This window comes from Aquarana catesbeiana, linkage group LG05 (assembly GCF_042186555.1).
Source record: "Aquarana catesbeiana isolate 2022-GZ linkage group LG05, ASM4218655v1, whole genome shotgun sequence".
In the NCBI taxonomy this organism is placed as follows: Eukaryota; Metazoa; Chordata; class Amphibia; order Anura; family Ranidae; genus Aquarana; species Aquarana catesbeiana.
The window spans coordinates 235,361,390-235,387,095 of NC_133328.1; the positions used below are offsets into that span (position 1 = coordinate 235,361,390).

General features: G+C 40.8%; 1 long non-coding RNA gene across 1 annotated transcript; it reads right to left on the reverse strand.

Annotated features, from left to right (window-relative positions):
- Positions 1-1,442: 1,442 nt before the first annotated feature.
- Positions 1,443-25,706, reverse strand: LOC141144689 (uncharacterized). Its single transcript, XR_012244440.1, has 3 exons — positions 25,523-25,706; positions 11,315-11,391; positions 1,443-1,538 (listed from the first exon to the last, which is right to left on the reverse strand). It is a non-coding gene; the product is annotated as an uncharacterized lncRNA (long non-coding RNA).

Sequence of the window (25,706 nt, forward strand, 5' to 3'; positions counted from 1 at the left end):
AGGTGTTCACCAGAGGCCCCTTGTGTTGGGGATGGATTTAGCTGCAGTCTGGCTCCAGGTCGCGACCCCTGGGGCCTCCCAGCTCACGCTCACGGTAGACTACAGGGAGGTAGAGAGGAAGCAGCAGACTCCAACAACAGGAAGGATAGGTCGGGGCAACAAGCAGGTAAGGATAATCAAGAACAAGTCGAGATCGGTAACTAGAATAAGACGTAGAACACAAAAGCAAGTAGCACACAGAAGCAAAAAACACAATATTGATTAGCAGGGCTGGCTTGCAGTGCACAGGTTAATATAGAGTTCCCTGATAGGGGCTAGGGTGGAGCCATGCTTTGAGGAGAAATTACTTAAGCAGCCAGGTGAGAGTGGCTGGCCTCTTAAGCTGAACACATGGAGAGATAAGCTTACAGACAAACATTACTGCATATCCATGACAGTTTCATTGAATTATGCAGAAATGTCAGTGTATATAAGATTTGTTTATGCTTCTGACATGTTTGTGAAGAATTTCTAAATGATTTGTTTACATTTTGAATGGTATCCTGTGAAGTGGTATACTCTTTAAAAATTATGTATGCAGTGAAGGCACACAGTAGCAAAACAATGTTTCCAGATACAGGGGGTGTGTATACCTATTGGATATGATAATTTGATTATCTCTGACTTGCTAATGCTTACTTTCTTCTAAAAAAAATAAGTCAAAATATTCGGAAAGTTGAAACTGACTTACTATAAAAGGAAACCAATTGCAGAAATGTAGCATCTTTATGGGCCGCCCATGAGCCTGGGGCCGTAGAAAGCTGCCCATTCTGCCCCATCATAATTCACCTACATCCATTTGAGTACTGGCATGTGTAAAAAATGTAAGTACAATTTAATTTTTATGTGCATCCCTCCCCTTTCACCTCATACATTTCCTCCAGCTGGTCACATAAAGAGTATTGTCTTTTTTCTGCCTTAGCAATGACAGTGGTAAATTCTCAATCCTGTTTAAACCAATGCTCACATTATGACATGTAAATGCCATTTCATGAAGAATTCTCCTGTGAACTCAGGCTTTAAGATAACACCACCACTGAGAGTGTATCTATAATGACCTGGGCTTTCAGGAAGTGTATTGAATGATGCTGGGTGTAATTCATCCTGGAGGAATGGCAGTAAGAGATCACAGCAAAGTGTCTGTAGAAAAATGTGTTTGGGGAAAAGAAAAGCATTGCAGTGAATGCTGCATTTTTTTAATTTAACAGTTGCTGACCAAGTTATTTTTTTCCTAAACCAGGAGTTGTCCTTTAAACTATTTCAGAAAGTCTAAAATGCAACTTCACGCACACTTTAGAATGGCTTATGAAGAGGAGCTATGAGTGGTTACACACAATTATTCTATTCTTACAAATTGCAGAAAATGAAATTATGTACCTGAAGTTTAGACAGTTTGATTTTTAAGGTTAAATTAGCAGTTTCCACTGAAATGTTTGTTAATGATGTTACTTCTGACACAAATCTGCTTGAATTCTGTAAAATGTCTCCAACTGTCAAATCTGTGAGAAAAGATTACAATAATTCTTGTAAAACAGGAAGGCCGAAGCATGTAGTCATTTTTAACAGACCAAAATATTTTGCACAAGAAAGAGTATACTTTAATTTGCTGGGTTTTCCACATTTCTTAGGTTCATCATTTTCTTTCCCTCACTGTGATTTAGAAATTAGATTTCTCTTACAGCCTTAGTGACGGTATTGAGGATCCTGATTTTTAATATAATCCATTCTGTAAAATAACTAGTTTAACTGTATGGCTATACCTGTGCTCTCTTACAGATTCATTTTTGAATGCTGAATGGTTCAGCCAGAAAAATGTATAACATGTGAGGCTTAAAGCAGGGTGCTCAGGGCATGACAACATATACATGTATTATGAGGTGGAGGTAAACAATAATGTATTTTTTACTATCCACAAGCCTAAACAGCAACATTACAGGGTCAAGATAACACATGATAAGAAAGTTATAGATTTTGTACACCGCAGTGAAAAGTGTTCATAGTTTTGATGTCACCAATCTGCAGGACACAAACTTTTCACAATTCAAGCCATTAACAAGGGTTGTTCAGGCAAGATACTTAGGTTTAGCCAAAGGTGCATTTTCAAAGTACCCCCCCAACCTATGCACAATGGTATCCCATTAGGGAGGTCCCCAATTTCACTATGCAGGAGGATGTCTGCCTTATACTGCATATGTAGTGCACTGTTTCATACTTGCATGACATGTGAGGATTTATGTGACCTGTGCACATCTCTGAAATGTCACTGAGTAGGACACGCACACAAAGAGCCAGATTACCATCACAATAAACCCATTACATTTTTTTTTTTACTATTCCAGAAACACGAAAGCACAAAAGCTATAAACGCAAAGCAAAAGTACACTGGATTGTGAAGATAACTATGTTTATTGTGTAAACAGAAATAAAAATGTTTATTCCACTTACAGAGTCTAATAGAGATACACCTAGCCAATATAGGCAATGGAAAAAGCCTGTAGAAAAGTAGCAGTCTCCTCTCAATATGCTTGCTGTATGCAGGGCTGTGAAAAGAAGTCCCAAGATGGGGGCGTGTCCAGCCGGCGTGAGAGATGTCCGCTTAACTGAGAGCTCCAGCAGCCTCTCGCTCTCAGCAACTAATACACTGCACCAGGAAGAGAAGTACTGAGCCCGAAACCCGCTCGTTCTAACGGCGATCTCTCCCGGGAACCATGCCAAAGAGGAGGAAGGGAAACAAGCCTCCCCAGCGCCTCACAGACTTTTATCCAGCGGCGGCCGTGCGAGGTAAGCAAGATGGCGCCGGTCCCAGCTCCAGCGGCGTGACCCGCTCGCCTCACAGCCACCACAATATGGGGAAACATTTCATAACTCCTCCCGAGGACTCGGGGGAGTTCTCTTCCCCATCCACTCCAACTACTCGGAGCCCTGCTAAAACTAGGCAGTGGAGGGAGGAAGAAGTTCCCTCACACGGAATGCAGCCTGTCAGCTCTCCCTGTCTCATGCAGAGCAGACAGGCAGAGTCATTAATTGAAACGTTCCCTGCCACAAATCAGTCCATATCTGAAAGCACTATGAAAGATATGCTGCTGTCCCTCAGGAAAACTCTATTCAATGACTTTTCTGACATGATGGCTCCCCTGAGTGTCACAGTTCAAACCAACAGTGATAAAATACACTACTTAGAAACTAAAACGGCGGAATTGTACTCTGCTCACAATGATCTTGTTGATGCTTACACAGATCAAGAGAATGAAAATCAACAGACGAAACTAACATATCTAGAAGATTGTTCAAGGAGGAATAATATAAAGTTCAGAGGAATACCTGAATCCATACCACCAAATGAGCTTACAAATTTTATCCAACGCCTCATGAAAGCTCTTCTGCCATCCCTGTCTGATATTGAATTGTGCATTGATAGAGCCCACCGCATACCCAAACCTAAATTTTTGCCCGACACTGCGCCCAGGGGTACCCTGGCTCGCATCCACTACTATCATGTGAAAGAGCGTGTCATGGCGGCAGCTAAGCAAAACCCTGTGGTTCCAGATGACTTCATGGGCATATCCCTGTATACAGATATATCGCAACAAACAGCGATGAACAGAAAGAAGCTCGCCACACTTACAAAAATGTTACGAAACAATAGTGTCGCTTATCGCTGGGGATTCCCCACAAAGCTTCTGGTTACCTGGAACGGAAAAATGTTCCCTATCCACAGTGTAGACAAAGGCATACAACTCTTTAAACAATGGCAACTTCTCCCAGCGGAGGCACACCCTCCCCCCTCATCTGCCTCATCTCCTTCCACGCTGGAACATCCAGAAACAGAATGGACATGAGCTAACCCCTTCACTCTTAAGAGACCGCTCTCTTCCTATACAAGATTTCCTCAACGTGAGGCTGTGAGCCTATGTTACTGTGTTTCTTCTATTGGTTCAAAGTTACCCCCCACGTTACCCAAGCAGCTTAGGCTGGGCATGGAGCCTGCGTTTGTCAGGAGTTTCTTAATATGTTGATCTTGATTTGTTCTCTTCTCTTCTGCTTCACCCCCTTCTCTGAGCCCCCCACCTACCCAGTCACCATGCAAGCTTTGTTAAGCATTCGGAATGGACTTGGTTTACCTACTGAGTCACCTGACAAGAATTGTGATTCCCAAGATCCCTTCTATTGCTCACCTTCAAGCAATTGCCTTCCTCCTGCATATGTCCCTCATATTGCATTCTGCACACAGGCTCCTTCATCTCCCGTGTATGCTTCTGCTAATCATATCGGAATAGTAAACCTTTACGCAACAATTCTCCAGCACTCACTTAACTCCTTATGCCCTTGAAAATCCTGTCACTGAACGCTAAAGGTCTAAATAGTCCTTTTAAGCGATCATCACTATTAAAAGAAGCCCGTATTCTCAAAGCGGACATTATATTTGCCCAAGAAACGCATTTTGCTGCCCACAAGTGTCCCAAAGTGAATTTTCGTAACTTCCCTCACCTATATATGGCTAATGGCCCAAAAAAGGCCTGTGGAGTTCTCATCGCCGTTAAAGATTCTATACCCTATACCTATATACCATATTCACACCATTCCAGACTCTCAAGGCAGATATCTCATCCTCATCTGCAAACTCAATCGAACTACCTTCACTCTTGTCAACCTATATGCTCCGAACACTAATCAAAAAAATTTCCTGACCCCTCTGCTCAACGAAGTTGCGGAAGTGATGCAAGGTACTCTTATTATTGGTGGGGACTTCAATACAATTTTAAACCCTGATATGGACTCCACTACCCCTACTAGAAGTCCTAAACAATCTATTGCTCCCTTATTGCTGCAGCATGAGCTCTATGATGCCTGGCAATGCCTCCATGGATCTGAAAAAGACTTCACCTTCATGTCTGCTGCACACTCCTCGTATTCTCGTATTGATTTCTTTCTGACCACTAAGGCTTCGCTGCAAAATGTTCTACGCAGGGATATTGGTACAATTTCCTGGTCGGATCATGCGCCAATCACCCTGACATTTGATGACCACCTCCGCAATTCTCCTCCTCCTCTTTGGAGATTGAATACTTCTCTTTTGAGCGACAGGCAATTGTACCAAAATATCATCCAGGAACACCATGATTTTTTTATGTACAACGATATCCCTGAAACTAATAGATTTATTCTGTGGAACACCTATAAAGTGTATATGAGGGGAATACTGATTAAAATGGCATCATATGTTAAAAAGCAGAGAGCAAAGCAGATTGAAGACTTGCTTAATTCTATATCCCTGAAAGAACAAAAAAAAAAGCTACCCAAGACCCCCAACTAACACGTGACATACTCCAGGACAGACAAACCTTGAGATCCCTCCTCTTATACAAATACAAAAATCACCTTAAATTTCTTAGAGCCAACTATTATGGTCTGCACAATAATGCAGGAGCTTGGCTTGCTAAAAAAGTAAAGACAAAGCAGATCCAACAAAAAATTACCAATCTTAAGCACCCTTCATCTCATACTTCCTTATTTACCCAAAAGACATTGCAAATGCTTTTGCGGACTATTATCAATCTCTATACGACCTACGTAATGATGAAACTACCCCCCAATCCTCTCCCGCACTTATTGCAGATTTACTATACAAAGTCAATTCACACTCACAATTGCCCAACTTGATACTATTTCTCAACCATTCACAACTCAAGAAATCTGCTTATCTATCAGCAAATTGCCCAACCGGAAGTCCCCTGGAGATGATGGATTCTCAAATGAATATTACAAGCATCTCTCCAAAGAAATTGCCCCCCACTTGCAAGATGTCTTCAATCTCGCTTCCTCATCTGGTACCTTTCTCCCTGAGATGTTAAAAGCGGTGATTGTTACAATACCTAAGCCTAACAAAGATCCCACAAGTACCGCTAATTATAGGCCCATATCTCTGCTCAATACTGATATCAAGATATATGCTAAACTTTTAGCCGCAAGACTACAAAAAGTATTGCCTTACCTTGTTCAACCAGACCAGGCAGGATTTATAACTGGTCGACAAGCTCCTGACGGTACCAGACGTCTTATTAATCTGATCTCACAAGCGGGCTCTTCCCGAACGCCTTCTCTGCTCCTTTCTTTGGATGCGGAGAAGGCGTTCGACAGGGTCCACTGGGGATATCTCAAAGCGGTACTTAGTGCATTTGGAATCATAGGATGGCTTCAGACCACTGTCCTCTCTCTTTACTCTACCCCTTCAGCCACTGTCCTTAACTCAGGAATTAAATCTAAACTGATAAAAATAATGAACGGAACTAGACAGGGATGTCCTCTTTCACCCATCATTTTTGCACTCCTAATGGAAGCATTGGCAGAAAGTATTAGATCCCACCCTAAAATCACTGGGCTTACCATAGCTGGCATTGAACACAAAATTAGTCTTTTTGCAGACGATGTCATGCTTATTCTTTCCAACCCCAAGTCCTCATTAAATGAGACGCAAAAACTACTTGCAGAGTTTAGCGCTGTATCATACTATACATTAAATGCCTCTAAATCTTAGATTCTAGGTATCAATATTCCGACCCCCCTACAAACCTCATTAAGTAAAGAATTTCCCTTTGCTTGGACACCCACTTCATTGACCTATCTAGGCATACAGTTAACCACACACACTGCGCAATTATATCTTCACAATTTTAAACCCTTTTTGGAATCACTCCCCAGACAATTATCCTATTTGCAAACCCAAGAACTATCAGTTGCGGGAAGAATAGCGACTTTAAAAATGCTGATCTTTCCCAAGCTGCTGTATCTGTTTCGCACCTTAATAATCCCCATCCCACCCATCTTTTTCTGCTCGATTCAAAAGCTCTTTACCCAGTTTATCTGGAATCATAAACCGCCTAGGTGCTCCCTTTCCATTATGTTGAAGCACAGGACGAATGGAGGTATGGGAGTCCCCAACGTTCTGGCTTACTATAAAGCTTGTGTGCTAGACCAACTAAGATATTGGTGGACTCCCCATGACCATAAATCTTGGTCGCATTTTGAGCGTGTAAATATCCCCTTTAAAGATCCTACATCGACCCTTATTGCTATTAAATTGAGAGCCTCATTCCCCACCTCCTTGATTCCGACAATACAGATCTCTGCTAAAATGTGGTCCGAATTCTCCATCCCCTCTACACCTCGAAATTCCCTATCTAAGATCGACACCCCTCTCGTGGTGCTCCAACAGTTCATCCCTCATATTGACCTACACCTTTGGAAATCCAGAGGGATTACGCTCCTGAAGGAGCTATACCAGGGCACTTCTCTCCACACATTCGAATACCTATGTTCACACTTCAATCTCCCTCCCCACACACACTTTACCTATATGCAAATCCGATCTTTTCTTTTGAGACACCCCTTGCCCCTATACTTAGAGCTACCAACTGTGATACTTACATTTTTTCAAGACACTAAGTGCCCATTAAAAGGAATCTCCCTATTCTATAACATTTGTAATTCCCAAGATAACTTTTCGAAAACCACAACTATTCTTAAATGGGAAGAAACCTTGGGCATGGTTTTCCCAGATAAAGGTTGGCAGAAAGCCTTCATTAACACTTATGCTGCATCCAAATGTACGAACAATTTCAAAAAATTGTGCACTCATGGTACCTTACTCAATACAAGCTCTCTAAGTTCTACCCTTCCTAATCAGCTCTCTGCTGGCGAAATTGTGGAGAAACTGGTACACTCTTTCACACACTGTGGTCATGCAAATCAATACGTTCATTTTGGAACAACATTTTTTCTATCCTATCAGATATTTGTGATCACAACATTCTGCCTAACCTGAGTTAGCCATCCTACACCTAAACATCCACTAATATCCACCCAGAGTAGTGATATTACAACTTCTCCTGGCAGCAAAACTTTTTCTTTTCTTTATTTTCCTTCTCCCAATTCGTCTCTTTCAAGCTACAGTGCATACACCTCACAAGTGTATAACAACTGCCTTGCACGATTTAGTCTTTCTCTCCGATATTGGTAATTGCTTGATATATTCGGGCCTATCCAGTTATAATGTTTTTTTATGTATTAATGGTGTATCCCATCACAGCTATTGTATGTTTTGTAATTGTATCACTTTATTCTACTTCAATAAAACATATTGATAATAAAAGAGAAAAAAAAAAGAAGTCCCAAGCAGCCATATAGGCAGAGAAGCATCCCCACTTCTCCCCAACTCCTGTGTGTATAGACTCTGCTATGTATACATTATCAACAGTTTGGCCTCAGCAGCAGCAAACTCTTCCCTCCCATAGTGATTAAACTGGAGCAAAAAGATTAAAATGGACAAGAGGTCTGTGGGGCTCAGGGAAGCCACTACGTATTAATAGTGACACCTTCCTTATTTGTGCTTTGTTTTTGTGCAGAAATCTGACCTACTCACACTGCAGCAAATTGCAGCCTGGGCAACTCACTCAAACATTTTGCCCTCAACACAATGCTTTTTTTGAGCCTCACTCCTTACATCTCACACTGAAGAACATTACTCCTGGCAGACCTCACATACCACTGCATCCAGTGCATCACAGCCCACTAAAGTCATCTCTGCACATAATGCAGCTTTGCTTGCATCCACCAAAATGCTAAGCAAATCTAAATCTTGCAGGTGACAGTTTTTTTTACTGCTCTTCTGCCTTTAAGAAGACTAAACTTGGCTATACACTAGTAGATTTTTAAAGAGAATTTGTTTTAAAATTCTCAGTACATTCAACAGATTAACAAATATCTTTCAAAAGTAGTTTAAAATGTTGCTTGCATTTAAAATCAAACTTTGAAATGAATGGACTTTAACAAAAAAACCCCACATACACCATTAAAAATGTCTTCTTCTCTCTGTAGTTAAAAACGAACATCAATTTGATCCTACTAATGATTACAAAGAGGAAAAGACTTCATTAAAACAAAACATGTCAAATGAAATTCTGCTAGAATATAGCCAGCTTAAGTTTTGCTCAATTCCTACCTTTGGCACTATCTTCACTTTCCTTCTTGAGCCCTGAACCAGTGAAGCTGTCCCTGGTACCACTGCTACTTTGCATTAGCACAAAAAGGTAGTAAAGAAAACTCCTTTGCACAACTGAGGTCCTTTATCAGCCTTCCTAAAGTAAATACCTTAGTTGCCTTGCCCTGGGTGACAGATTTCAAAATTAGGCATGCTGAGATCAAAAACGCACGTAAAGTGTTACTAAACCCGGTAATATGAAAATAGTTCATCCGCACCCCCCCCCCCCCCCAGTGCCCACAGCTCTTCTTTTCACAATAAAATACTGCCACTATATACTTTTTTTGGATGATCTGTATCCCAAGGTTACTGCACAGTTTCTCCAGTGCTGAGAGTTCAGGTAGGAGGAGATTTCCACTACAGTGTGTATACACGCCCACATGTGTGATGTCAACATCATGTGACCTGGTTATCTCTGAGAAAATGGATGGTAAATGTTCTCTCCAGCATAAAAGACACGACTGAGCATGTGCAGGTCAGCTACCCTGCCTGTGTTAGCTGGCCTTCCCCGGATAGACAGTGCAGGAGGGGGAGGATCTATGCATACAGGATAAAACAGCCTTTTTACACAATGCAGAGGATTAACCCCTTAAGTTTCAACAGTGAGTATAACAAGCATGCTATTCTGCATGTATAGACTGATTTTACTGTTGTGGGTTTAGTAACACTTTAACATCTTCAGAATCAGCATTTCGCAATAAAAAATTTGATGCAAGACATGCAGTATGTTCTACTGTCTCAACGTTATACAACTATCTCCTATCCTAGTATAAAACATTTTTAGAATTTTTCCTGAAACCACCTCTCTTGGCATATAAAAATCTGTTAAATCTAAAATGGGTAACTGAGGAAACATTTCTAAACAGTCAATTTCAAAATGGAACATTTATCAACATTCAGAATAGATGTGAAACTTGAACTCATATTCATACCACTGGCAGGGTACCACTACCAGTTTCACAGCAGGAAAACATGGTACTTTGTACTCTAGATCCTCAAATATGTTATACTGTACATGATAATTTGCAGAAAATCCCTGATGGGACGCTATGTTGGTTGGACAGTTTAAACATTGCATAGATGAATAAATCTACATAAATAATAATTTTCCTGTAGTGGCCCAATTTTACAGGAATTCATTTAATGTAATGATCAGTGCAAATGATCTATTGATAACAGAACTGAAGGGAATTTGAAATGAAAAAAAGTGAGACGGAAACAGGAATGTTAGCTCATACAAAAAATCATAACTTTGTAGTGTGATCCAAAATTGGGAAGACATTGTATTCATTCAATTTTAATAAATTTCCTATGACAGGGGAACCATTTTTTTCAGGTCCCTAAGTAAAAGTATATTGACATTCCAAAAATACTCTCTCGCTATCTCACCCCAGTGTGTCTGGGTTCTTATCTCTAAAGCATGTCATGTCTCCTTTACAGTTTTAAGCCTTTATCATGATCTATACAACTTAAACATTTCACAACACCTAATAGTTCTAATGTGTGTTATGCTGGCTATACACTGTACAAGTTTTGCTCAGTGGTTGGCCCTGTTCGATTCAAAAAATCAAAGGAGCAGAAAACTGTCATTTAAAAAGTAGCTGCATCCAATTAGATGCAGTTGTTGTTCAGGTATTTTGACAGCTGGTGGGGCAGGTATAATAAAATTGGCACAGTGGGTGACTCCTACATCCACACTATGTAGCGTGGATGGAGGAATTTTTAGATTATTTTTGTTCCGCCTGTTCAGTTTATAACCAGCATCAGAAAAAAAACAGTTGTGTTTCATTATATCTCTTATACAGTGGTAACATCACTCGATCTATAAAGCTATCAGTAGCCCACAAAAAGTTCATTTCAGCTCATGAGCTTAATGCTGGATGGTGGCTGTCACTTGCAGCCAGTGGTTCCAGCCTGCACCTTCAACAGGACCCGCTGATTTCTGGTGTCATTTTGCGACAAGTACTTGCTCTTCCATTGCCATTTTAAAATGGTACCGGGGACTCAAATAGTTATATAAAAAACCACCTCAAAGATTTTGAAAATGATTGGTCTGTAAACACATCTAAATTATTGGAAACTGTTTAGAATCAAACATAACTATTGAGTAAAGTGTGATACACAAACAATATTTCTCAGTTGCTTAATATATTTACAGATATCTTGACAAACTTAATACACAATAATCTTAAAAAAAACCAATTTTACAAAGCTGCTAGTTGTGAAGTAATACATTACCATTGATTCTGGAATTGTTAACAATTCGTTTTTGTGCCATTGTGTTAGATAACACATTCTTCATTTTAAACATCAGCCTGTAAAAAAAAACATTTATTAAAGGATTAGATGTCTTGGTTGAATAATAAATAGTAGTCAACTTTTGCTTTGAGTATTTATTCACACACTATATAGAGTAACTGTTCTAAAACGTAAAGTTATGAAGTACAAATTGTGGTATAAACATTTTGAGTTACTATGTATAATGTTGCTTCATAATTGTATTTAAAAATATTTATAAAAACATCTTTATAGTGCAAACAAGCATTTAATCCATGGTACAAGACTGATTTTTTAATATGAGATTCCAGCACTGTATAACTGAACATGCATAAATGTTCCATCTCTGCGAGAATCAGCCCCCAAGGAAACTGCTGTTCTTACCTGGGTTTCATTACCTATTGACTTCAAGTGGAAAACATTAAACATTTATATACAATTTTTTACTTTGCTTTTTAAAAAAACCTTATTAAAAAGGGAAAAACAAACACACTGGTCCTAAAAGTATATACCGTGTATAAAAAAGAGAAAGAGTTTGCGATACAAAGAGCAATATTTATTGTTCATTAAGTTTAGGACCCCGTTCACACTGGTGTGACTTGTCATGCAATTTGCCGGCAATGAAACCGTTCATATCGCCGTGACTCACATCGCAGCAATTATGAAAAAGGTTCCTGCACTACTTTTTACCGATTTCATTGCGACTTGCATAGACTTCTGTTAAATAAAGTCACAAGCCACATCAGCAGGGCAAACTGCACTGATGTACGGTTTTGAAATCACGCTGAAGTAGCGCAAAATCAAATCCATATCAGTGTGAACCAGGGCTTAAAAATGAAAAAAAGGACCAAAATGTTTCAGGCCCTTTGTCATGCTCATCTCACATTACAGCAGTGGTGGCTGGTGTCTTTTTTTTTGGGGGGGTGACAAACAACAACCACAACCCCCCCACTCGCTTACCCCATCTAGGTGGTGGGCATCGGGTAGTGGTGGGCATAGGTGGGCATCTGGAAGCAGTGGGCATCAGGCAGTGGCAGGCATTGGTGGGCAATAGGCAGCGGCGGCCATCGGCAGGCATCAGGCAGTGGCGGCCATCGAGATCCAGTGTCTTCTCCTCCTCCTCCTCACTTCTGCCGTGCGTCTCCTCTCCTCCTCCCAGCTGTCGAATAAGATCGCCTGTCCTTTCAGCCAATCAGGTGGCTGGTCTCAGACCCGCTTCCTGGTTGGCCGGGAGGAGGATCAGTGTTACAATAGCGAACATTCATTCACTATTGCAACACACCTGGGTGGGCGGTGAATCTTTGAACCTATTTTGAAGCCTATACCCTTATTTTGAAGCCTATTTAGAGCCTCTGGCTCTAATCAGGTGCTTCAAAAAAACACCCCTGCCACTGAATAGGGGGGCAGTGGCATGGATAGGGCGGGCAGTGCCCATGTGCCCTTAATGATGAACAGGCCGCAACTGCATTACAGTGAATGAAATGATACCGTGTGATCACCTGGTGCAAAATCAAGGTCAGTCAGTCACTTAATCCAGAGTTCTGTAATAAAAAGGGAACAGAATAACTTAAAGAAATAAATGTAAGTCAAAATAATGAATGAGACCTCACGGTGACAAAGTATTCAATTCAAACATACCCAACACCCCCACACCCCCGCTTACAAAACAGTGATATGATCAACCATGTCCTTACCACCACCAGGATATGATCTATGATCATAGATTTAGGATTAGAATCCCTTTGTCCTGCTTCTAAATAATGTCTTAGCTTGTCCAGATCTAATGGAATATCTATGTTGTGATACCCTTTCATGGACTTTTAGTAGTCTGCAATCTCCCCTGTATACAGCAAATTAAATTGACATTTGAATAAACAAACCAGTATGTTATCTTATTATTAGTAGGTAACTACTCTACCCTGAACAACACATAAAATTCTATCCTGAATTGTGGGACTACGTTTGAAAGTCTTTATTCGAACATTTTGGAAATCTTCAATATCAGAATATGCAGCATGCAATGTATGCCAATATCTAAAAAAAAAAATACAGTTAGTAAACCAAATAAATATATTTCTTTTTGCTATTTCCCAGTGGGCTCTGATCCAGCTTAATCCGAAACATTAGGATGATACCCCTATTCTGTAAAAGTCTCCATTTCTCGTTTACTAAGAACAAAGTAATTAGGATGGTGTCCCTTCGCCATGTGATATCTATGCAGTATGTGTCAATGCTTTTTTTTTTAAATATATCGGCGTATAAGAAGCACTTTTCCATCCTGAAAATAGTGTGAAAATTGCGTGTGCGTGTTATACGCCGATATATTTTTAAAAAAGCATTGACACATACTGCATAGATATCACATGGCGAATGGACACCATCGGAGACAGCCTGGGGGACCTGGGAGTCCCAGGCCACTCAGATGCAGCATTGCAGACCTCCAGCAGCCCTCACCCACTGCAGCACTCACACAGGAAGCCAGTCTCTTTCACGGCCATTTAACTCTTGCGGCCATCAGAGCGTAACCATGGTAACCCTCTGCACGGCTAGCGGGAGTTGAGCTGACAGGAATCTGACATGAGCAGGTACAAATGGTTTCAAACGGCAGAGTGGGAAAAAGAGTCTGGTGGGGGTGGTTGAGCAAAGTTACACACTGCCTGACGGGAGAGGCAAGAGACACGCACTGTCTGACACCCCTTGTCTCAGCCCTGAAAACAGCCCTTCCAGGAAATCAAAATTCCACCTAAATAATGTAAAAGGGAATTGTTAGTTCCCAATAATGGATAGGAGAATATGAAATCTGTCATTAATGAAATGAGAAAGAATGTCAAAAATCTATCTCAACTATTAATAAAGTGGTAATATGTCCCATTAAAATTACATAAAATTAATTCTGACTTACCTTCTCTTTGCTGGAGGGACTGTGAGGAGGAGGGAATTCATGCACATATATGGTGGCAATGTCCCCTAATTCAACCATACTGGAGGGAAGTAGTAGAATGGATTAAGAAGATTAGCGGGAATGAAATTGAATTCGATCCCTGGCAATGCCTGTTTCATGTAACTGTGATATTAAGGAAGAAATATTGAGAAATAATCACATCATTCTTGCTGAATGCAGCAAAGGTACTAATCCCGAAATTCTGGAAGTTAAAAAATACTCCGACGATAAAGGAGTGGTTTAGGGAGATTGATAAAATTAGATGTACGGAGGAAGTAATTATTTTACAAAATAATTCTGAAATAAAATATGGCAACACATGGAACAGTTGTCTAGAATTCAAGCAAACTCTGGCTTATGTGAACTTTTTTTTTTTTTTTTTTACTCCCTCCCTTTTTAATTTCTTGAAGGGGAGGGGAAGGGGGGGACATATATATATATAAAATGTTTTTTTTTTTCTCACATAATTGGTTTGGAAAGATATAGCACCATATATACACAGTTGGGATACAACACGGGATTAATGATAATTATGAGTGGGAAGGGATATACTTCAATATAAAGTTTGGAAGATTGTCACTTTTTTTGTTTTCACTTTCACTAAGGAATATTATAATGCTGGTACAGAGTCGCGACTCTCTCCTCTTCAAAATAAACATAATAGGTTTGAGATAGATTATTAAGGTTACAGTATGGGGTAAAGGATAAATATGATTGGGAATTGGATTTTTTATAAAAGAATAAAAAAAAAGAGGAAAGGAAAGGGGGGGTTCCCTAGGGGATGGGAGGGGGGAGAGACCGTGGAAAATATTTAAATACTTAATATTTTTATATTTTTGGTACTATGAGATTGATCCAAGAACTATGTCAATTGTGCAATTCTGAAAATAATCAGTAACTTAACAACCGTATAAGGAGATCAACCTCCATCTTAGAGTAATAGACCCATTCTTGTAACAATGGTTGCAACCATTAATAATATCATCATCATTAATATCATCAATCTGGGTAATAGGCATAGGCGTGCGCAGGGGGTGTACCAGGTGTGCCTGGGTACACCCTAATCACTACATACAATGCCAATTCCCCCTACTACCCGGACTTCCCTCCTTGTTGCCCCCACACCCCATAGTGCTGCTGGCTTTGCTCCTCTCCCCCCCCCCAGCTGCTGCAGGGGATGTTTCAGGATGGAGAGCAGGAGTAGGGGCTAGTAAAATTTAATTTGGCAGCCCCTTTCTTTTCTAAATGAACACAGTGAACACACTCGCTCACTGTGTACATTCCTAACTGAAGCATAGTAAACTGTGTTTGCTATGCTTCCGTTTGTTAATGAACAGGAAGCCACACAGCACAGAGCAGCTCCCATTCATTTGCTGCCCCATGCAGCTGAGGACGCAGAGGAAGGCGTGTGCTTGAGCTTTGTAGTGCATACCCTAATGCAATGGGCTGCACACACCTATGGTAATAGAAGTATACAATAGACTTCTGACATCCCAACTCATCCAGTGTGCTTCAGGGTCCACTAATACCAATGAATCTAATTTGGACAAGATGTCCCTAATATATGCTCTAGTATGTTGAACAGGAGGTGAAATAACCCTACCATTGAACCCTACCAATATACAACATGTAAAGCCCAGAGGTGATAGAATGTTGGCGCCCCCAAATTATGGTATTTTCTTTGAAATGAAACCTTTCTTCAGTACCCCATCTGTAATAAACCATAGTCAGTAACATGGTTTTCCAACCATTTTTTTTTTCTTGTATTGGATGATATTAACATACAATGTGTACTGCACATACTAACATTGAAGAGTTCCAATACAGGCTTTCAGGCATAATCCCACGACTGGGAAAAGGTTGTATGTGCTGAAAGAGAAGTCACTCACATATTTACTGTACCTGCAAGAAAATAATAATTTCCTTAACATGTTCTGAGTATGCTGTGATAAATGTAATACTTTTACATGATTAAACATCACTAGATATGCTCTATTTACTGAAATGCCACTGTAATTTGCTGTATATAGAGAAGACTACACGAAAAGTTCATGATACAACATCACAACATAGATATTCCATTAGATCTTGACAAACAAAGCCTCTTGTACCGAGATATTGTTTAGAAGCAGGGCATAGGGACTTTGATCTTAAATTTATTATCATAGCTTAGGACCCTGAATTAAAATATGGTGGTGATTGTATTGCCTTGAAAGGTAGGGAGATCTGCTAAACGTTTAAATAGAATACTTTGTTGCTGCAATATCTCTATTGTGATTTTTGACTTGCATTTATTTTTTATAATTATTCTGTTTGCTTTTTCTTTACATATCTTCTATGGGTTAAGCAAGACTTGACTGGCCTTGATCTTGCATCATAAGTCATTAATGTTGTTACCTTGTATTTCTTGTCATTATCCACTGAATAATTTGTATCATGTCGTTATAATTTCTGTTATCTTGCTTTATATTTCAAACACTGAACATTTAGATTAGCTTGACAAAAGACAGGGATGCCTGAAACATTGCTGTACATTTTCAAATGGTGCAACACAAGGTGACCTTTATCAGAGGCCATAGGTGTCAGGTCAGATATAGGTTCCACATCTTCTATGCAATCACAAACAAATGTTTAGCCCTTGGGGGAGGAGTCTTGTCCAGTAGAATAACAATGTGAAAGAAGACATGCAGTGGTTTTAATATAGTGGACCTATGTTTGAAATAATAATGAGTTAAATTACAGTTTTCATTACTTCTTTGATGTTAAAAAAATCTACTATAATCCTTCTTTCTGTTTTCCCTAGCATAGTCTTTTTTGAGGTCACACTCTCAAAGCTCTATGTCACATTTGCTCATTTATTTTCACATTCTGGAGAATCCAGAAGTGCACACGTGCAAGGCAACAATCTCTGCTGTGCAAATATTGACTGATTTGCTACAAACACCCTTTCACAATGAAATATCAGTTTTGTTTTAATGCCGTTTTTGATCAGACTGGTTGTTTCATTGACCATTTAATCAATCTGCACTTTATCAATAAACACGCATTGTGACATGTTGAGGTACACGTTTCCCCACTATGTCATCTTGGTTTTAATTATCTTCCATACTGAAAAAGTTATTAAACATTTATCTATTTAAACGTATATGTTATTATTGCTTTGTTTTTAAAAGTTTATGAAAATTATATAATGTAAATATTCTGACCCTTATTTTTTTCATGTCAAAATGTGTGACTTCTTTCGTGACGTTGACATCACAATGGCACCTCTTAAACTTGAGTAGTTTTTTTTTAGGGAAGTTACATAGTTAGTCAGGCTGAAAAAAAGACACAAGTCCATCTAGTTCAACCCATAAAAGGGAAAAAAATCCCATATACACAATTCCATACCCACAGTTGATCCAGAGAAAGGCAAAAAAAAACAGCAAAGCATGATCCAATTTGCTCCAGCATGAGAAAAAATTCCTTCCTGATTCCCCAAGAGGCAATTGGATAGATCAACTTTACCTATAAATGTTAGTATCCAGTTAAATTATGTGCATTTAGGAAAGAATCCAGTCCTTTTTTTAAAGCAATCTAATGAGCTGGCTAGAACCAGGGAGTCTATTCCACATTTTCACAGCTCTTACTGTGAAGAAACCTTTCCATATCTGGAGTTTAAATTTCCTTTTTTCGAATAGCGGTAATGGTGAAGGGTCCAACCAACGCTTTCTGCTAAGGACCACAGATGACGGCTCTTTAGCAGAAACGCGTTGGGTGGACCCTTCACCATTACCGCTATTTGAATCTGTTTTAGATGTTCTTCTAATATTGTGGAGAACTGTCGAAGTTGAATTGCCATCCTGGTTTGGAAGTTATTGTGACCATCTGAGAGGATGCACCATTCTGACCAGTTGGTCTTTAAGCCTTTTTGACTTGGATGATGTAAGTCTTTCCAAGTCAACAACATCGGGTAAGCCTCCTGATGTCTTCGGTGACTGTTCCTGTCTTTGGTGACGGCTTCTGAACTACCATCAGCTTTCCTGTTTACTTTTGATGTTTCCCAATTTTTACCTACCTTACTTATATAGCTGATCACTCAGCTCTTTTGGACTCGATAGACATAGGTCTTACCTGGGCATTTGTCCTTGGGAAGCCCCTTAAGACCATTCATTTGGTGGGCCCTTGTTATATGAGTTTTGGGTGGTGTTAATCCCATCTGAATTTTTTGAACTTTGTTGTTGTTTTTTATTTTTATTTTTGTTGACACTATTTTTATATCACATACTGCTTATACACTATTTATTTAGTTTATATTACTATTAATTTGTGCAACTATATTTGTACTACATTTAGTGCATCATAATTTTCATTATAACATTTAATTGTATGTTATACACCTAAGTTGTGTTGTTAACACTATTCACTTAATTTTCTAAGTTTATTAGCGCTATACTTTTTTGTATACTTCTACTACTTTGGTCTATAGGTGTGTTGGCTGCTATTTACCTATATATTTTTTATATGCAGCGCTGTATTATTCATTTATTTTTCACTTATGTATTTATACATGTTCATCATATCCCCCCTTAGTCTCCTCTTCTCAAGAGAAAATATATTCAGTTTCTCTAATCTTTCCTCATACTGTAGCTGAGCTCCTCCATGTCTCTTACCAGTTTGGTTGCTCTTCTCTGCACCTTCTCCAGTTCCCTGATATCCTTTTGGTGAACTGGTGCCCAAAACTGAACTGCATATTCAAGATGAGGTCTTACTAATGATTTGTACAGAGGCAAAATTAGCTCTCTTTCTCTCTCTGGAGTCTATGCCTTTCTTAATACAAGAAAGGACTTTGCTTGCTTTGGAAACTGCAGCTTGGCATTGCATGCTATTAAGCTTATGATCTACCAAAACATCCACATCCTTCTCCACCATTGATTCCCCCACTTGTACTCCCCCTAGTATGTGTGATGCATGCATATTCTTAGCCCCCAAGTGCATAGCTTTACATTTATGAACATTAAACCTCATTAGCCCCATACAGTAGTTGCCCAATTAAACAGTGCATTGATGTTGGCTTGTAAGTTGAAGACATCATGTAAGGACATTATTCCACTGCATATCTTGGTGTCATCTGCAAACACTGTAATGGTACTTTTAATCCCAGACCCTATATCAGTGATGGCAAACCTTGGCACCCCAGATGTTTTGGAACTACATTTCCCATAATGCTCATGCACTTTGCAGTGTAGTTGAGCATCATGGGAAATGTAGTTCCAAAACATCTGGGGTGCCAAGGTTTGCCATCACTGCCCTATATCATTTATAAATACAGTATTTTAAAAAGTAAGGGTCCCAGCACTGAGCCTTGGGGTACACCACTGATAACCTAGACCATTCAGAGTATGAATCATTAACCACTACTCTTTGAATATGGTCTTTTATCCAGTTTTCTATCCATTTACAAATTGATTTTTCTAGACCTGTAGACTTAGCCTTATACATTAGCCATGTGCGAGGAACTGTGTCAAACGCTTTTGCAAAATCCAAGTATAGCATGTCCACAGACACTCCTCTGTCCAAGGTTTTACTTACCTCCTCATAAAAAGAAATTTGACAACTCCCATCTTTCATGAATCCATGCTGTCTGTTGCTTTTTTCCAGCAAGAACTCATCTATGTAGTCTTTTAGTAAACTCTTAAGTATCTTCCCGACTATAGAAGTTAAACTAGCAGGTCTATAGTTACTTGGCAAAGACGTTGGTCCCTTTTTAAATAAGGGCAGCACGTTGGCCTTACGCCAATCCAGTGGTACTATTCCAGTCATTAAAGAGCCCCTAAAATTAGAAACAATGGCTTTGAAATGACAGAGCTCAATTATTTTTATTTGTGGTTGTATGCCATCTGGTCCAGGTGCTTTAACCACATTTATTCTGTCTAAATATTTCTGGACCATATCACCTTTGAGCCATTGTGCATCATTTGGGGCTGTGACAATACCAGCCCCAAATGAGCTCCCCCATTCTCCTTTGTATACACGGAGCTGAAGAAGTTATTTAATACATTTGCCTCCTGTTTGTCCCCAGTCACCCACTCTAGATTATTTTGTAAAGGGCCTACATGCTCAGACCTGACCTTTTTACTATTAATACGTTTGAATAATTTTTTGGGGTTTGTCCTATTCTCTTTTGCAATATGTTGTTCATTTTGAATTTTTGCATCCTTGATTTCCTTTTTAAAAATTCTGTTAGATTCTTTGTAACATTTAAATGATAATAGTGTTCCTTCTTTTTTATATTTTTTAAAAGCTCTTCTCTTCTTATTTTTTTTTTTTAACTTTGGCCGTGAGCCATATAGGTTTTATTTTTAGCCTTTTAAACCTATTGCCCATGGGTATATACTTTGCAGTGAGTTCACATACAGTCTTTTTAAAGAATTTCCATTTCTGTTCTGTGTTCATCATTGCCAATATTCCCTCCTAATCTAAGTCTTGGAGAGCAGCCCTCATCCTTCAAAAGTTTGCTTTCAAAGTTAACTGTTTTTATATTTACAGCCAACATTAAATGAAATCATGTTATGGTCACTGCTACCCATATGTTCTCTTATATGAACATTAATAATAAGCTCTGCATGGTTTGAGATTACCAGGTCTAACAGAGCATCATTCCTAGTCGGGGTCTCTATGAATTGTGCCATACAATTGTATCGTAATAGGTTTTTACATTTTTGCCCTTTAACTGTTCCAGCAATGCCATTACTCCAATCAATCTCTGGGTAGTTAAAATCACCCATTATTATTACTGTCCCAGCCCTTGCAGCCCTTTCTATCTGTGCAAGGAGCTGAGTTTCCACCTCCTCATTGACACTGGATGGCCTATAACAAACTCCAATGATTGCTTTTGAAGTACACACACCCATGCGCGGTTCCACCCATAATGCTTAAGCCTCATCACACTCTCCATCAGCTAGGTCCTCTTTCACACTCGATTTGAGATCCTTTCTCACATAGAGACAGACACCACCACCCCTTCATTTTACCTTGTCCTTTCGAAAGAGAGCATAGCCAGGAATATTAATAGCCCAGTCATGTAAAGAATGAAGCCAAGATTCAGCAATACTAATTAAATCATAGTTCTCTTCAAAGCTTCCAACTTTGCTTGGCAGACTTCTTGCATTGATGAACAAACACTTGAATTCATGGTCACATTCTGCACCCGTATTTTGCTTATTTTTTATTTTTGTACAAATAGTAGCATTTTCAATGGTTGTTTGTAACATGCAATAGTTCTCCCCCTATTTTTCCCCAATACCACCCACCTATAGGACTGATTGCTGTCTGACCTGTCTGCCCCATTATAATCTAATTCACCCTCCCCTCGATCCTAGTTTAAATACTCCTCCAGCCTTCCCATAAACCTCTCCTCCTGCACAACAGACCCCCTTCCATTTAGGTGCAAATCATCTTTAGCATATAAGTTGTACCCCAATGAAAAGTCAGCCCAGTGCTTTAGACACCCAAACCCCTCCTTCTTACACCAGGTCTTTAGCCATGCATTCAGCTCTCTAATATCCCCCTGGCTTTCCTGTGTTGTGCATGGCACAGGCAATATTTCAGAGAATATCACCTTGGAGGTCCTTCCCTTCAACTTGCAGCCGAGTTCTTTAAATTGATTCTTGAGGAGCCTCCACCTTCCATGTATTCTGTCTAGGGATGAGCTTCGAGTTCGAGTCGAACTCATGTTCGACTCGAACATTGGCTGTTCGCAAGTTCACCGAACAGCGAACAATTTGGGGTGTTCGCGGCAAATTCGAATGCCGCGGAACACCCTTTAAAAGTCTATGGGAGAAATCAAAAGTGCTAATTTTAAAGGCTAATATGCAAGTTATTGTCATAAAAAGTGTTTGGGGACCTGGGTCCTGCCCCAGGGGACATGGATCAATGCAAAAAAAAGTTTTAAAAACGGCCGTTTTTTCAGGAGCAGTGATTTTAATAATGCTTAAAGTCAATCAATAAAAGTGTAATATCCCTTTAAATTTCGTACCTGGGGGGTGTCTATAGTGTGCCTGTAAAGGGGCGCATGTTTCCTGTGTTTAGAACAGTCTGACAGCAAAATGACATTTTGAAGGAAAAAACTCATTTAAAACTACTCGCGGCTATTGCATTGCCGACAATACACATAGAAGTTCATTGATAAAAACGGCATGGGAATTCCCCAAAGGGGAACCCCGAACCAAAATTTAAAAAAAAAAATGACGTGGGAGTCCCCCTAAATTCCATACCAGACCCTTCAGGTCTGGTATGGATTTTAAGGGGAACCCCGCGCCAAAAAAAAAAAAAAAAACGGCGTGGGGTCCCCCCAAAAATCCATACCAGACCCTTATCCGAGCACGCAACCTGGCAGGCCGCAGGAAAAGAGGGGGGGACGAGAGTGCGGCCCCCCCTCCCTCCTGAACCGTACCAGGCCACATGCCCTCAACATTGGGAGGGTGCTTTGGGGTAGCCCCCCAAAACACCTTGTCCCCATGTTGATGAGGACAAGGGCCTCATCCCCACAACCCTGGCCGGTGGTTGTGGGGGTCTGCAGGTGGAGGGCTTATCGGAATCTGGAAGCCCCCTTTAACAAGGTGACCCCCAGATCCCGGCCCCCCCCTGTGTGAAATGGTAAGGGGGTACATAAGTACCCCTACCATTTCACAAAAAAAGTGTCAAAAATGTTAAAAATGACAAGAGACAGTTTTTGACAATTCCTTTATTTAAATGCTTCTTCTTTCTTCTATCTTCCTTCATCTTCTGGTTCTTCTGGTTCTTCTGGCTCTTCTGGTTCTTCCTCCGGCGTTCTCGTCCAGCATCTCCTCAGCGGCATCTTCTATCTTCTTCTCCTCGGGCCGCTCCGCACCCATGGCATGGGGGGGAGGCTCCCGCTCTTCTCTTCTTCTTTTCTTCTCTTCTTCTCTTCTTCTTTTCTTCTTTTCTTCTCCGGGCCGCTCCGCAATCCATGCTGGCATGGAGGGAGGCTCCCACTGTGTGACGGCGCTCCTCGTCTGACAGTTCTTAAATAACGGGGGGGGCGGGGCCACCCGGTGACCCCGCCCCCCTCTGACGCACGGTGACTTGACGGGACTTCCCTGTGACGTCACGGGGAATGCCACAGGGAAGTCCCGTCAAGTCACCGTGCGTCAGAGGGGGGCGGGGTCACCGGGTGGCCCCGCCCCCCCCCCCCCGTTATTTAAGAACTGTCAGACGAGGAGCGCCGTCACACAGCGGGAGCCTTCCTCCATGCCAGCATGGATTGCGGAGCGGCCCGGAGAAGAAAATGAAGAAGAGAAGAAGAGAAGAAAAGAAGAAGAGAAGAGCGGGAGCCTCCCCCCCATGCCATGGGTGCGGAGCGGCCCGAGGAGAAGAAGACAGAAGACGCCGCGGAGGAGATGCTGGACGAGAACGCCGGAGGAAGAACCAGAAGAGCCAGAAGAACCAGAAGAACCAGAAGATGAAGGAAGATAGAAGAAAGAAGAAGCATTTAAATAAAGGAATTGTCAAAAACTGTCTCTTGTCATTTTTAACATTTTTGATACTTTCTTCGTGAAATGGTAGGGGTACTTATGTACCCCCTTACCATTTCACACAGGGGGGGGGCCGGGATCTGGGGGTCACCTTGTTAAAGGGGGCTTCCAGATTCCGATAAGCCCCCCGCCCGCAGACCCCCACAACCACCGGCCAGGGTTGTGGGGATGAGGCCCTTGTCCTCATCAACATGGGGACAAGGTGTTTTGGGGGGCTACCCCAAAGCACCCTCCCAATGTTGAGGGCATGTGGCCTGGTACGGTTCAGGAGGGAGGGGGGCCGCACTCTCGTCCCCCCCTCTTTTCCTGCGGCCTGCCAGGTTGCGTGCTCGGATAAGGGTCTGGTATGGATTTTTGGGGGGACCCCACGCCGTTTTTTTTTTTTTTTTTGGCACGGGGTTCCCCTTAAAATCCATAACAGACCTGAAGGGTCTGGTATGGAATTTAGGGGGAACCCCACGTCATTTTTTTTTTTTAATTTTGGCCGGGGTTCCCCTTAATATCCATACCAGACCTGAAGGGCCTGGTATGGAATTTAGGAGGACTCCCACGTCATTTTTTTTTTTTAATTTTGGTTCGGGGTTCCCCTTTGGGGAATTCCCATGCCGTTTTTATCAATGAACTTCTATGTGTATTGTCGGCAATGCAATAGCCGCGAGTAGTTTTAAATGAGTTTTTTCCTTCAAAATGTCATTTTGCTGTCAGACTGTTCTAAACACAGGAAACATGCGCCCCTTTACAGGCATACTATAGACACCCCCCAGGTACGAAATTTAAGGATATTACACTTTTATTGTTTGACTTTAAGCATTATTAAAATCACTGCTCCTGAAAAAACGGCCGTTTTTAAAACTTTTTTTTGCATTGATCCATGTCCCCTGGGGCAGGACCCAGGTCCCCAAACACTTTTTATGACAATAACTTTCATATAAGCCTTTAAAATTAGCACTTTTGATTATTCATGTTCGTGTCCCATAGACTTTAACGGTGTTCGCATGTTCGAACGAACTTTTTTCCTGTTCGCATGTTCTGGTGCGAACCGAACAGGGGGGTGTTCGGCTCATCCCTAATTCTGTCATTGGTTCCAACATAGACCAAGACAGCTGTGTCATGCCCAGCCCTTCCCAGTAGTTTATCAACCCTATCCACCACATGCCGAACCCTGGCACCAGGGAGACACCAAACTATTCGGTTGAGGTGATCCTGGTGACAAATGATTCTATCAGTCCTTCTGATTATAGAATCCCCTATTACCACCAACTGTCTAGGTATACCTGCACTACCCTCACCACCCCTACTAGATGGCTGCTCTGCTGGCTGTTAGGGGTAGCAGTGACATCTAGGGCTGCCACCTCTGAGCTTGCCACCCCTCTTCTTCACCCAACTTGGCAAATCTGTTAGGGTGCTCAATCCCAGGCCTGGCCTTCCTTTTCTACCACTCCCTCTGACTACATTAACCCATCTTCCTACCTGATAATCCTGACTTACACCTCCACCCTCCACATCAACTCTACTAACCAGAGGACCCCCTTCAAGGTTGTCAGTTCTACTCAGAGTTGCAACTTGCTCCTCCAGATCTCTAATATAAGCTTCCAGAAGGGCAACCTGTTCACATCTGTTGCAGTGGTATCCATCCTGGAGTGATTTAAAGAGTATTTAATTTACTAAAAAATATAACAAAAACAAACGTACTTGTTCATCTGATGTTGAACTTGATCCATTGTTGAGTTACAAAGACAATTCCCTTTATTGGTTACATTTTGAAGAATATTTGTGAAATTTGGTAGGAGTATGTTAACTATTTGTTGACTTGTTAATGTGAAACTTGCACAGTCAATAAACTCTGCGAAAGGGTTTTGCACATCCTGAAAAAAAT